The 14,869-nt window shown below is 44.1% G+C and overlaps 1 protein-coding gene across 1 annotated transcript in view; it reads left to right on the top strand.

Annotated features, from left to right (window-relative positions):
• Positions 1-14,869, top strand: part of PLXNA2 (plexin A2) — a 345,165-nt gene that overhangs the window by 57,215 nt on the left and 273,081 nt on the right. The gene's annotated exons all lie outside the window — the stretch shown is intronic.

Genomic DNA, 14,869 nt, shown 5'->3' with positions numbered 1-14,869 from the left:
ACTTTTTTTAAAACTTCAGATTGGCTTCCTCTACCAGCTAGTGTGGCCCCATCCCTTACCGCCTCTTGCCATGATCTTGTGGGGTTTTCTTTATTATTGCTGTACATATAATTTATTGATAGTTTTTGTTCTGCATCATCTAAATTTCCCCCCGAATCTCTTTCCCTTCCACTTTTCCAGAAGGCCATACCTTATAAAGAATCTCAGCAAAATACATCAATACAACAAAAACCTGATATTATATGCAATGTCTCACACCTGTCTACCATTATCCTGTTAGTTCATCATTCCAACCTGTTGAGACAATGAGAAAATCTTGATTGTGTCATCCAATGTGTTAGCTATCCCTTCCAACTTCATGCCATTCACAAATTGGATGAGCATGCAGTCTACGCCTTCAGCCAAATCTTTGATAAAAATGTTGAACAAACCATCAGTTGGTGGCTGTCCAAGGAATTAAAACTCATTTTACTCTTTCCCTAAGCTACAAAGGTACATCTTGTTGGAAGTTGGGGGACAAGAATCAAACAGAAATTAATACCAAATAGGAACAATTTTTGTATGATCTGCTTTCACATTATTTCAACTATAATTGACCCCTTAACTCTAACTGGTCTAGATAGTAGAATGGATCACAAGTGGTTTGGGTTTGGTTTGGTCTTTCTGATGCCTGCTTGGATGCAGAGAGGCTGGTTGCAGCTGAGTTGGGCTGTAAAAGAGTAGAGGTCTTGGAGTCAACTGAGTTCAAGCCCTAACTCTGTTAATTATCAGTATCCAAAGGTCTCAATTTCCCTGACTGTAAAATGGAACAATAATAATTTTAACTTGCAGAGTTGTTGGGAAAATAAAATTAGATAATGTATATAAAGTGCTTTGTAAACTTTACAGCCTAATATAATGTTAGTAATTATCATCATCACTGCCAATTGTGCCAAAATGTGTTACTATAAGAAAGTGCTTTGTAAATCGTCAGCACCATATAAATCTGATTTGATTCAACAAACATTTCTTAAGGCCCTACTGTACTAGAAGCTAGAGATAACAGGAGCAGAAGTACACAGTCCCTGTCCTCAATGAACATACAGTTTGATAAGTGTTAGAGGGAAGGACAGATAAACCAGTACTGACATCAGCTATAAAACAATCATTTTAAAGGATGGTCCAGGTACAGTGTTGTTGTTGTTGTTATTGATTTTAACCCTAACCTTCTGTCTTAGAAGCTATACCAAGAATTGGTTCCAAGACAGAAGAACAGTAAGGACTAGGCTAGCATTGGCGAACCTTTTAGAGATCGGGTGCCCAAACTGCACCTTCCAGCTGCCTGTGAGCCCCCCAAATTACCCCAGACAGAAGAGGGAGGAAGTACTTACATTGGTTTGCTGGAAAGAGGGGCGGGGCATGCAAAATGTCCAGAAACAGAACCCCCCCTTCATGCCACCTGGGCACTCATGCCACATCTTTGCCAACATGGGGCTAGGCAATGGGAGTTAAATGACTTGCCCAGGGTCACACAGCTAGGAAATATCTGAGGTCAGATTTGAACCCAAGTCTTCCGATTGCTACCCCCAGGTAAAGTGTCTTGGAAAATTTGTAGAAGAAAAGATAACTTTCTTCTTGGGGATGAAATGGTCAGATAAAAAAAAACAAAAACATTTAATGGAAGGGGTAGCATTTGAATTTAAACCTTCAAAGGAAAGGAGCAACTTCAACCTATTGAGAAATAGGAGAGGGAGGTTTATTCTATGCATAGGGGAAAACTATGGCATAGAGGTTGGAAAATCTAAAATGAGGATGGGAAATGGAGAGTAGTCCAATTTGTTGGGGGGGTCTCATATAGGGGAAAAAGCGGGCTCTGGGGTAAGTTAATTTTCACTTCTTTTACTGCCTTGCTGTCTGAATTTGCGCAAGATGCTTCATCTCCTTGGGCTTCAATCTCCTCAACTATAAAAAGAGAAAGTTAGATTAGATATCTGCTGAAGTCCTTTTTTGCTCTAGATTAAAATCCTACAGAAGGAAGTTGTATAAAATACGGCTATAATTATTATCTCCTTCGACTCATCCATCATTATTACTGTTGTTGTTGTTACTAAAACTCATAATACTAATTTCAACCCAAGGAGGGTCAGGGTGTGGTCTTTGGTACGCCACTAATCCAGGATGGACGGATAGGTTTGCCTGGAGTTTCCCTTTTTCTCCTCCTTCTCCAGCTGGGTGAACCCTCACACCATGCCCTGAGAGCCTGGGTAGCATGCAGTCTGGTAGGCAGCTTTTCCGGCCCATGGTGACATCACCAGCTAGAGGGTTCAGGCTGCCTGACTCTGGCAGCCAGGGAGGCCACTCTTGAGATAGGCTAAAGCCAACAGCTTGTACCTGCTTGTCAAGCATTTAGGGCCTGGAGCAGGAGCACAATCTCATTCATTATGTGGGATTACAGGAGCAGCATTCTTTCCGGTCCCAGTTCAACCCTCCCTCCCCACCACCTGCCACTGAGAGTCTCTGTGGAGGCCTCGCTGCATCTTCTCTTGGAGGCTAACCCAATCTTCTCTCTCCTCAAAGCTCAGTTGAGGGTCTTAGAAGGGAAGGAATTTGGGAAGATTGGAAAGGAGGAGTGAGGACCCAGCAGAGGGAGGGCAGGCAGGCAGGAGCCCTAGGAAGAATCCCTGGAAAGCTGCCAGGAAGGATTGAGAAAACAGATATGGGTTTGTCATGAAGGCAACAAACCTTCCAGATCTTGTCACTGGGAAACTCCCTTTAGCCCTTTCTCAATCCAATCAAGATGGCGCCCCACTCCCTCCCTTGTATCCCTTTAGTTACACATGGAGGAATAAATGCCTAGGAAAGGTGCCCCCTGCTTTCTTCTCTTAATCTGAGAACTCATACTAGTTTCTTAACACAGAGAGAGTTCAAAGAATCTTAAAAACATAGAATCAGGGGCAGCTAAATGGCCCAGTGGATTGAGAATCAGGCCTAGAAATGGGAGGTCCTGGGTTCCAATCTGGTCCCAGACACTTCTTAGCTGTGAAACCCTGAGCAAGTCACTTAACTACCATTGCCTAGCCTTTGCCTCTCTTCTGCCTTGGAGCCAATACACAGTACTTATTCCAAGATAGAAGATAAATGTTTAAAAAAAAAAAAGAATAATCCAGAGAAGAAGGATTTGGCCTCCATGGTTCTAAGCTGCCCCATGTCTGTGGGTTTTTGCAACCCACCATTTTTCCTAGGGCATCTTTTTAAACTGAATGCTCTCCTTGGATATGTTTAACTGACTCTGTAGGAAATGTGGACCCAATATGCAAGGATATAGGCAAGTCAAAGGGTTCAAGGGTGGAGCTGGGGAAACCGCAGCCTGTGGGGCACTTTCAGACTCATCAACCAGCTGTCCTTGTGATGTTGGCTTGTCCTTTGCATGACTGTTTTCCCGACTTAATCACTCACCTCCCCTCGACTAGCCACCCTCTACTTCCATATCCACCTCCCAGGGCGCTATATGGCTCTGAAATTGCAGCCTTATTCCCCTCCCCGCCAGGTCACTGGCCCCCACTCCCACCTCCAAGCTTCCCAATGAAGCAGCCTGTCAGGAAGCCCTGGAATGTCCCCAGGAAATGCTTCTCTAGTCCTGGCCCCACAACTCTTTCAACATGGAAAGGGAAATAAAGAAGAAAATAGACAAGGGGGTGGGGTGAGGGGAGGAAAGCTGAGGGTGCTCAGCAAACAGTCATTTGTTCCTCTGCTGGGCCTTGCAGCTGTCAGCCTACTCTGTCCCTGACCCATAGAAACAGCCCTCTCCATTGGGTGACAAACTCCAAATTCGCCAACATCGTCCCCATCTCCTCACCGCTCCCAGGAGCCCAGGGGCTGCAGGTGGTTTGGAAGGGGGAGCTTCATGAAATCAGGTGGAAGAGGCCTCTGATAGCATCTACCCAATACCCACCCTGGGAGGATGCTCCTGTCCAAGATCTCCAAGGGGCCATTTGTTCTTGACCTGGAATCATTCATTCCTTCATTCGGCATTGATTAAGTTCCTGCTTAATACAGCTTTCAGAGGGACTTGGGATTCAGCAACAAAAAGTCAAAATGATTCCAACCTTCAAGAAGCTAAATTTCTTGTAAGGACATATGGAGAGAATCTCCAAAACTTCAGAGCCATCAGAGACCTGGAATTGAAGGGGAATGCAGAGGCCATCTCAGCCAACCCCCTCATTTGGTAGCTGAGGAAACTGAAGTCCAAAGAGGTCAAATAACTGCCCAAAATGATAAAGCTGGCAAGTGGCAGAAGTGGAATGGGAACGTCAAGATTTTCTTTACAATTGGCCTGTTGTGTATGATATAATGTCATCATATTGGAATAAAACATTTGGGTCAAAAGAAATAGAGATCCCTGCTGGTCACATGTTGACTTAGAAAACCACAAATTAACATTATCTATGTTATATTGTATTTTTATTTGTTTTATTAAACACTTCCAAATTACATTTTCCCTCTAAAATCCTGACTTCTGTCTTGGAATTCATGCTAAATGAATAAATAAATATCCAATCCCAAGGAAGAGGAGCAATTTTGGCTAGGTATTTGGGGTGAAGTGACTTACCTAGAAGCCTCTAAGGCCACATTTGAACTCAGGATCTCCTGTCTCCAGGCCTGGCTTTCCATGCACTGAGCTACCCATTCACATTTTAATCTAGTAGGGAGTTCTAGAGGGATTTCATGGTTTTGTGGCCTATTAAATTAATACCTCTGGTCTGAAGGTTAGCACTCTATGTACACTAAGTTCAGGATGTTGAAACAGAGTACCTGGGTCCTACCACCTTCCATTACTACCTGTCTGACCTTAGACAAGTCCCTTAAAGTCTATGAGGCTTTCCTCCTCTGTAAAATAAGGGAGTTACACTAGGGACTAGATGGCTTATAAGGACCCTCAACTTCTAACTAGATCTGGGACCCTGTGAACACTTAGTAGGACCTTTAGAGAAGCAGCGGGTATAGACAGAGAAAAGAGTGAAGGTCTTATAGAGGCCTGCTTTGAATTCTGATAACCCCTAGTCTGGAAGTTATATGAACTAAGGAGGTCAGCTAAGTGGTGTGTAGTGGATAAAGGGCTGCACTTTGAATCATGAAGACCTGAGTTCAAAACCCTCCTCAGACACTGATTAACTAGGTGGTTCTAGGAAAGTTATTTAACCTCTATTGTCACAGTTTCCTTTTCTGAAAAAAATGAAGATGAGAATAACACCTACCTCTCAAGCAGGATTAAATGATTAAATTAATATGTAATTATCTGACCTTAAAGCCATTTATATTTATAAAAATTTCTTCTCCTTCTTCCTCTTCCTCCCCTTCCTCCTCTTCTTCTTAATTTTGTCTTTCATTATCATCATTATTATTGAAAATCAGTGAATGCACCACAAGAAACAATGAGCAGATTATTTGTAAAGAACTACATGAGATAGTTAAGAGTGAAACATGTAGAACCAAAAGAACATTCTATACAGCTACAGATTTAATATTTGAAGAACCAATGGTGAATGTTCTTTCTTCCAACACACACAGAAATAAGTACCATTAAGCACAATGTCTTAAAGGCATGCAGGAAGAAAGAATTGTTTGTTTGTTTTTTAATGCAATTTACAAAGTTTTGAAGACAGAAAGAGACTTTCTAAAATCTGGATTTTATAAAGATTGAGATGTTGGTTAGAAAGATCTTAAAAATGGAAAAATTCCCTTTTTGGCCCAGTTGGGCTAGAGATAGTGGTGTGGGGGATGAAATGAGTTTTTGCCACATCCTTTAGAAAGGGAGCTTGATATAGAAGAAGGAACACTGGAATCCTTCCCTAGAATCAGAGAACTTGAATTCAAATCCTACCACTGGGTGGCCAATGGCAACTGGAAATAATGGACCTCATTTTCCTCATCTAAAATAGGAGAGGATTCAACTAGCTGGCCTCCCTTTCAACGCAGGATCTAAGATTCTCCCAGAGCTTTTGTTTCTAGGATTCTGGTTTGTGAGTAACCATCTGATGGTCCCCTGGGGCATTTTTGCAAATTCACAAGCTTTGCCCTTTGAAAACACATGAGGGGAGCCACTAGACTCTTGGCAACATCCCCATTCCCATTAGCTAACCATGACTGAGATGCCTGTGAAATTCCTGAGGAAAATTCTTCTGCCTTTCCCCAAGGAACAAACCAACACAAGGTCTCCGGTCCCTGGCGCACAGGAAGCACTGATGTCACAATTCTATTATTCTCCTCTCTGTAATCTTACCAACAATTTATCTAACAAAGCTCTAGAAACTGACTTTCAGTTAATATGTGCTAGCTACCATCTCCCACCTGAGTCAAGAGCATTCACTGGCCCAAGCCCCAGGCTTATTGCTCAGGATTGTGGCTTTGGCCACCCTGTCTATGATCCAACAGCCTGAGTTTGCCTCTTCCCAAGTTCCTTGAAGGCCCTACATCGAATTAGTGTCATTATTACTGTACCCCCCATTTCACAGATGAGGAGAACTGAGACCCAGAGGCATAATGGAATTGACCTAGACTCACAAATCCACCCTCGTGGTGGAATTAGAGATCTATGAATCAATAGCTCAACTTTTAAAAAGCACCTACTATGTGCCAGGCAGCCTGCTACTTGCTGGGGATAACAAAAAGAGGGAAAGGTCTGTCCCTGCCCTCAAAGGCCACATCCCCTTCTAGAAAACGGGGATAATAATAGCACCCACCTCCCAGGGTTGTTAGAAGGATCAAATGAGACGATAATGACAAAACGATGCCTGGCACAGAGTAGGAGATTCACAAATGCTTAATCCTTCCTCCCCCTACTCACCTCAGTCAGGGACGCGTACAAGTTTCCAACCTGTTGCTTGGCTCCATCATGAGGTAGGGGAGGAGTTGCTGAGCCTGAGCCGGAAGGAAGGCTGAGCTGGATAAAAAGCTGAGAAACATGCCATCTTCTCAGCCAGCCAGGCCAAACAATAGCAGCTCATTCCCCTTCGGTGGAAATGATTCATTCCTCTCTTGGTGTGAACTCTTGATTCTGTAAATAGTGCAGGCTCCGGGTCAGATTCTGGGAGATGGAACTAGCTCTGATCTTGGCATCCCTCCCCCATGTCTCTCTAGGACACCAGGCCATGCTGGGGGGGAGGAAGGCAGGGAGCTAGGTTTCCCTCTCCCCTTCGAGCTCCTCCATCACCCCCCAGCCCTTCTTGCCCCCAGCCTACAGCCAAGAGGGAGTGGGATAGAGACACCGAGAGCACATCGCTGCATCCTTGGTAATGAGTTTGGCTGCCTGCCCAGGTTCCTGCCAGCAATCTTGTTGTTTGTTTTGTTCGTTTATAGGCCTCTTGGGTCTAAAGAGCTGGGCTTCTGAAAGTGGATAGAGGCCGAGTTTGGTCAGCATAGGAATGGAACCTATTTACCTCCATCAACCACCACCCTAGGGCACTACCCTAACAGGTGAAGAGAAGGGTTGTGTAGGTTTATTCGGCTTCCAAGCATCTGCTTCTGTCATGACAAGATGGGATGCTCTAATAACAACTCCCAAGCCCCCTAGAAGCATAGGCTTTGGAGGGTCCCCTTGCAAGGGCCCTTATGGATCATCTCATCCAATTCCCTCACTTCAGGAGTGAAGAAACTAGTCCCAGAGAAAAGGGATTTCTTGTTTTCCAGTCATGTCCAACTCTTCCTGACCCCATTTGGGGTTTTCTTGGCAAAGATCAGTACTAGAGTTTTTGCCATTTTCTTCTCCAGCTCATTTGACAGATGAGGAAACTGAGACCAGCAGGATTAAGTGATTTGCCCATTCACAAGGCTAATAAGTGTCTGAAGCCAGATTTGAACTGGGGAAGATGAGGCTTCCCAATTCAAAGCACAGCCTTCTATCCACTGTGCCACCTAGATGCCCACAGCTCAAAACGAGGAGCTCAACAGCATTCCTTGACTCCAAGTTCATTCTAGTGTCTTGCCTCTTGATAGTATCCTTATTTGTGGGTTTATCATTATTATCAGTGTAGCATAGTAGATGGATATCTGGCCAGGGGCATCTGGCTTCCAGTCCTGTCTTAGACACATCCTAGCTGTGTGACTCTTAAAGTGGAGAGAGAAACCTAGAGCCTTGCCTTCCTAGTAAGGCCAGGTGTCCTGGAGAGGTTTGGGGAACAGCCCTGAGATCTAGAGCTACTTCCATTTCCCAGAATCTGACCCAGAGACTTCACTGATTTCTCAGAGTCCTACAGGCAATCCCCTAAGAATAAGTAAAGCTCTACATGGGTAAAAGGGCTTCTTCCCTGGAAAGTTCCTACCCCAATGAAGTCATATGTCCTAGATGGAAAGAAAAAAATGTATATTTATATTGTGCTTGTAAGGCTAATGTCTTTTGATTTTATGATACCCCTATTTGGCAGACGATGAAAGTACTATTAATTCTTTCATTTTACAAATGAGGAAACTGAGGCTCAATAACTCTTCAGCCTCCAAGTTCAGGACCACTTTCATTACAGCTCACTGGCTGCTGACTCTCTCATTTCATTTTTTGCAACTCTTACAGCAGCTTCTTTCAGACAAAGATTTCCTACTAAGTCCCGAGTGTCAGGAACTGGACCATCTAATTACCATCTACTCTTAGCAACCCAGAGACAATTTCTAGGTTAGGGTTGCCTGCTTTTTTACATACTCAGATTTTATATACTCAGATTTTCTAACTGCTTGATCTCAGAGGGCAGAACCATTTATCCTATAATTAGCTTGTTTGTAAATACAGGTATCCCTTCTATATCAATAGGGTTAGGGGCACAGCACTCCCTCGGTCTTCATGCCAGAGAAAAAGTCTGAAATTTATTTTCTTTTGTGGGGTTTTTACAGTTAAAGAACTTGTGTATTTTTATGGCATTAAAAGAGAAGATATATTGATATTATATAATACTATACATATATTTTATGCATTTCCAAGTTCCTAAATTTGTCTGTGTCATCTGCTGGCCTTTGTATGTCATCTGCAGCTTCCACAAAACTTCTCTCAAAATTTCCATTTAATTTCTTATGCCGACCCACGATATACCGAAACCACTAAGGGAAAAGTCGGATGTGGAATGGACACCTGTAATCATTTGCATGTTGTTGCCTCCTTTAGACGAGAAATCTCTTGGGAGCAGGGACTGTCTTTTGCTTTTCTTAGTATCCTCAGCACTTAGCTCAATCCCTGGCACATAGAAGTCACTTAATAGATGAATATTGACTAATTGGAACTTGGAGAGAGTCAGATTTCAGCTCAATAATATAAGAAAAATTTGCTGACAATTTGAGTTGGGTAAAGCTCAACTCTCCTAAGGCATGGGCTTCCTTGGGAGATGGAGAATAGCCTCACTGGGAGTCTTTAAGCTGAGACTGGGTTGCAGAAAGGCTTCTTATTCAGGCTCGAGTTGGACTGTAGGACTTGAGGTTCCTTCCATCTCCTGTGACCTGATAATGCTGATTTGACTGGTGTTTCTCAACCTCCTCTCAGGTATAGGTACCTGGCCAATGGGAAGGCTGCTCAAAGAGCAGGGAGCAGAATTACTCTCCAAAGTGGCAGCTTCCTCTCTTCCTGCCATTCTCATTCCAGAAGGGACCTCGAGAGAAAGTGGACTCAAAGCCCATGTCTTTGGGCAATAGGGTACTATTGACATTAATAGATGAGGCTTCAGAGCCCCAGAGAAGTTAACAGATTGGATAAGAGTCACTCACTTGGTTAACCCATAATGGAAAATAAAGTGGAACCCAAATTGTCCTTCGGATCCAGCATGTGCTATTTTCTCCACCCAACCCTAACCTTCTTGATAAAATATATAACTGCTACTCACAGGCATAGTACCAAGTTCAGGCATATACAAGAGACCAAAACACTTCTTCCTACCCTCTCCCCAAATTCTAGAGTTGCCTGTTCCTAGAGAGGCTCAGAGACTCAGAGTTTCCTAGTGGCCAACTCATGAGCTCGTGCTTTGGCGAATTCCACTTCCTCCATGGTTCCCCAAGATGCTAGAGCAGTCCGAGCAGCCTCCTTGGCCACATGGATGCAGGGATTGGACAACAAGAGGAGAAGCCACCTTCTCAGGCCTGAGTCATGGGAAAGGATATTTAAAAGGCTAGACCATCTGACCTTGATTCATCTAATCCAGTGGGACTTCTGCCTCCAGTTGCATTAATCACCCAACAGAGCAGCTCCTCAGTGCCTAATCAACAGCAAGCAATAGGTCTGCAGCTCCCCTCTGAGGGCATCAGAGATAAAGACAAGTTTCTATTCTTTTACTGGAGCATTGCAGAATTATCCAAGAAAGTTGTCCCAGGGGGTAGGTAGGTGGCTCAGTGGACAGAGCCAGCCTTGGGGATAGGAGGTGTTGGGCTTAAAGTTGGCCTTAAGAGGTTTCCTAGGTGTGTGAGCACAGGCAAGACACTTAATCCCCATTGCCCAACCCTAGCCCTATTGATTCTAAGACAGAAGGTAAGAGTTTTAAAAAAAGGAAAAAGAAAATCCAATCCCTCATCCCCTTGTAATAGCAATAATCATACCTCTATATTTGTAGGTACCATTTATAGAGTGCTTTAAGTTTTGGAAAACATTCTACAAACATCCTCTGGTTTGATCCTTGCATCCACCCTGGAATGTAGGAGCTATTATTATTCTCCCATTTTACAGATAAGGAGACTGAGGCTGAGAAAGGCTAAATGGACTGGCCTAAATCACCCAGCTAGTAAGGATATGAAATAGGAGTGGAGCTTAGGACTTCCTGGTGCCATATTCATCATTATGTATATTGTATCACCTAGCAGACTATAATTCCCAAATACAAGAATCAATGAGTCACCTAACCACTATGGCCTTCAGTTTCCTCATCTATAAAATGGAAATCTATATTGTAGGACACCTGAGTTTTCATGGCAGCTTATAATTTTCCTGTAAGGAATTCCTGTCTCTAGCTTCTTCTCCTTATTTTCTCTGAAAGGTAAAGTAGGGTTGAGATTTGTCTCCTCTTGTTACAGATAGAGAAAACTGAGGCTCATGAAGGTTAATTAAGAAAGTACCCAACTTTGTAGAGCAAGCCCTTCATCATGGAGAATTCAGTAGAAAGGTCATTGTCATTGTAGTCAAAAGATCTGGGTTCAGTGGCCAACTGTGTCAATTACTTGCTCAGAAAAGACACTTCCCCTTCTCTAAGCTTCAGATTCTTCACCTGTAAAATTGGGGTGTGACACTAGATGATCTCAGGGATCCCTTCCAGTTTTTTGTTCGGTTGTTTTGTTTTTTTAAAAACCCTTAACTTCTGTCTTTGAATCCATATTCTCTGAGACAGAAATGCAGTAAGGGTTTAGTGACTTGCCTAGGATCACACAGTGTCTGAGTTCAGATTTGAACCCAGGTCCTCTCAACTCCAGGCCTGGTGCTCTATCTACTGTGCCATTTACCTCGCTGCTCCTACTTACCAGTTTTAAATGAAATGATTTTTAAGACATGAGAAATAGGGCCAGGGCCCCGCATTCCAATGTATGCACCCCCACACACACTGATCCAGAGATCTTTAATGAAGCATTTGGGAATGTCTAATGGAAGATAATTAAAGTAGATCACACTTCCTTTCTGCCTTCTCTTATTTCAGGAAGTCAAGGCCTGAAAGGCCAACCTCTTCCAAACCCCCTATTTCCCCTACCCACCCCCCACCCCCACCGAAAGCATTAGAACAAGTCCCTGTGGGGTCCCAGCAGGAGAGCAGGCACTGCTTGGGGCTCTCTCACCTGCCTCCTTCCCTGATCTCTTTTTGCTAGCATTTGTTTCCTAATTCAGAAACTGATATTGCCAGCTGTGTGTCCCCACCTAACCCAGGGAAGTAAACAGCAACAACTAGGAGCTAGAAGAGGCTTCTCACATCTTTCTTTTCCTCACCTGGGAGAAAGGTGCCAGCTTGGGAGAAGGAGAAGCCAGGAAGAGAACCAGGCTCTTTGGAGAACAGGGGAGGCCTTTCCAGGTCAAACAGGATCAGGATTACTTATTCAAATGTGGGTGCCAGGAGGAGAGATTTGCCTACCCATCTCTCTCTTGCCTGGGTATTGCCTTGACAGAAGCTAGACTTGAGTTGCTTTGAGCCCAGGGCATTTAGAATTCTGTTGCAAAGCATTCCTTCTAAGGATCATTTGCCTACGGAGAGTTAGCCCTCAGTAGAGACAAAAAATAGTAGGAATGATAGATGGAGAACCGGGTCTGATCCTGGATAGGCTTTGCACTGCTTGTATGATCTAGGGAAAATCTCTCCCTCTCTGGGCCTGTTTCCTTATGGGCCTCCGAGCCCCCAGATCTCCTGGTCCTCCGGTGGATCAGAGAGGGCTGCCTGCTGAAGAAGATGTTTGACAGCTGAATTAGGAGAATCTGACAACTTCATGTGTGACCTTGGGCAACTCACAATCAATCTCTGTGGGGCTTGCTTTCTTCATCTGTAAACATCTAAAATGAGGGCGTCCAACTAGATCCCCTCTTGGGTCCCTTTCTTGTTCTAATTCTTTGGGCAATAAACTAGAGAGAGCACCGATAGCCTCCATTCCTGGCTCTAAACATGTCCTGGGACCATTTGGGGTCTCTGTTTATCTAGAGAGCTATGGGAGGAAGAAGCAAGAAGCAAATACGCTGAGCTCTTAAAGGAAAACGCTGTCTTGGAACTCCCAAGGACATTGACTCTGACCATGTTGGCAGAGGCTGCTTTGTCGTGTTCCTCCAATTGGGTCTTCTCTGCCTCCCTTCCCTGCGCCCCCCACCCCCCAGCCCAGCCCACAATGCACTGGGGTTGCAGCCCTTTATGCCACACGCAGTTCCCAGCTGACTCCCCTTTATCTGAGCCCCATTGTTCCCAGTGAGTTCTCTGAAGGGGAGACAAAGGATCCTGGATGCTGAGGCCAAGAGCCACTGTGTAAAGCGTGGGGCCTGGGCCCCGCCGTAGAGCATCCTTTGACATCCCCAGGCTCTCCTTCAAAGACCCTGTCTGGGATCTTTGGTGTGCCAATCATGCCCATTCAGAGCCCGGGCGAGGCAGGGGGTGGAGGACATTCAGAAATGGAGTCATTTTGATAGAACAAAATTGGAATAGACATTAATGCAATAGTTAACAAGGGCCCATCGATGGGGGATGGGCCCTCTTTCTTGTTCTCTGTTTATGGGGCTTATGCAATTCCATCAATATTGATGCCTGATGCCTTTGATTCTGACACTAATCATTGCTATGAATTAAATTTGCAGCCATATAATTAGGATTGCTATTAATAGGGCCCTGAGCTAAGTGCTACGACATGGCATGTCTTTTTCTTGATATAAAATGGCATCCTTGGAACTCTGCTAATGGGGTGCACCTGGGATTTGCCAAGAATGATGTGAAAATTATACATTCTATATTTATATTGGGCTTTTGTGCACAGAGGTGAGGCCCGAGAGAAGGTATTTTCTGGACTGGGGTTGTGGCTACCAATTGTGCACCTATCCTGGGTTAAAATGTCTCCAGGAGATTCTCTCCATTGGACAGGTACCTTTGGACTCTCTGCTTAGCCTCCAAACCCTCCCAAGTTGGGAAGTCTTTCCCTGAGGGCTAACCTAGTTCCAGCTTGCTGTGCTCTTGGCTATAATCCTTTTTGCTCATTGGCAATAGAGGACAGTTCTTTTCCTGACCTTCATAGACTAGATAGGATAGGAATAACAAATGAACCTATAATTTCTTGGCCATAATGAACACTTGAGTGAAAAAAAATGCCTTCTTTTAATGCAGGACAGAACTTTCTCTGTAATTTATATTCTTGGGAAGTTAACTGGAACACTAAGAAGAAGGTGACTTGCCTAGGACCACACAGCCGATGTGCAACAGGCTCTTCCTGATTTTGAGGACAGCTCTCTAACCACTAGGCAATAATGCCTAATAATTGAGAAGGGTTTATTTATCTATTTATTGTTTAAAACTTTTATTTCTGTCTTAGTGACAGCTCTTAAGACAGAACAGCAAGGGTTAGGCAAGCAAAGTTAAGTGAGTTGACCAAGATCACACAATCAGGAAGTGTCTGAGACCAGATTTGAACCCTAGTTCCTCCTGACTCCAGGCCTGGCACTCTAGCCACTGTGCCATCTGCCTGCCTCATCTAGGAAAGTTCATTCTTTTCCCTAATAAGAAAATCTACTTCCCAATCAGATGAATGAGGTTTAAGCCTAAATTTCGATTGCAATATAGAGTGAGGAAAAATCTTTTTCTGCTCTCCATCATATAATTGTACTACTTCCCTGGTCCAAAGTCAGTTCCCTGAATAGCTGAGACCTCATTTGGAAAAGTAAATCAGGCAGCTATATAGTGGATAGAGAACTGGGGCTGGAGCCAGGAGGACCTTGGTTCAAATCTGCCCTCAGAGACCTATAAGCATCTGACTCGGAGCAAGTCATTTTAACCCTGTTTGCCTCCATTTCTTCATCTGTCAAATGAGCTGGAGAAGGAAATTGCAAACCACTCCCCTATCTCTTCCAAGTAAACTCCAAATGGAGATCATGAAGAGTCAGATGTGACTGAAAGGACTGAACAACAAATTGCTCTTCAAAATGGAACACAATTTAAGGTGCCTTTTGTGTGCTACCCTGACCACTGGCACAGTTGGCTACTAAGGCCTCCTGCCCCTGAAGACAAGTTTTCTTCACTCCTGACTCAGTGGAAACACTCAGATCACCCGAGCCCTTTCTAGAGCTTCACATGGCTTGGAGCTCTACTAAAATTCAGACTGACTCATCCTCTACTTTTTGTGCAAGTCATGAATCCCAGCCTTTCCTGGTGAGCTCTCTAATGAGACCTGACAGTTAGATACAGTGCTTTAAGATGTGCAGATTTCCTTT

Source organism: Monodelphis domestica, chromosome 2 (genome assembly GCF_027887165.1).
Source record: "Monodelphis domestica isolate mMonDom1 chromosome 2, mMonDom1.pri, whole genome shotgun sequence".
NCBI classification, from domain to species: domain Eukaryota; kingdom Metazoa; phylum Chordata; class Mammalia; order Didelphimorphia; family Didelphidae; genus Monodelphis; species Monodelphis domestica.
Note: the sequence above shows the minus strand (reverse complement) of the source record. Positions and strands in the feature narration are given on the sequence as shown.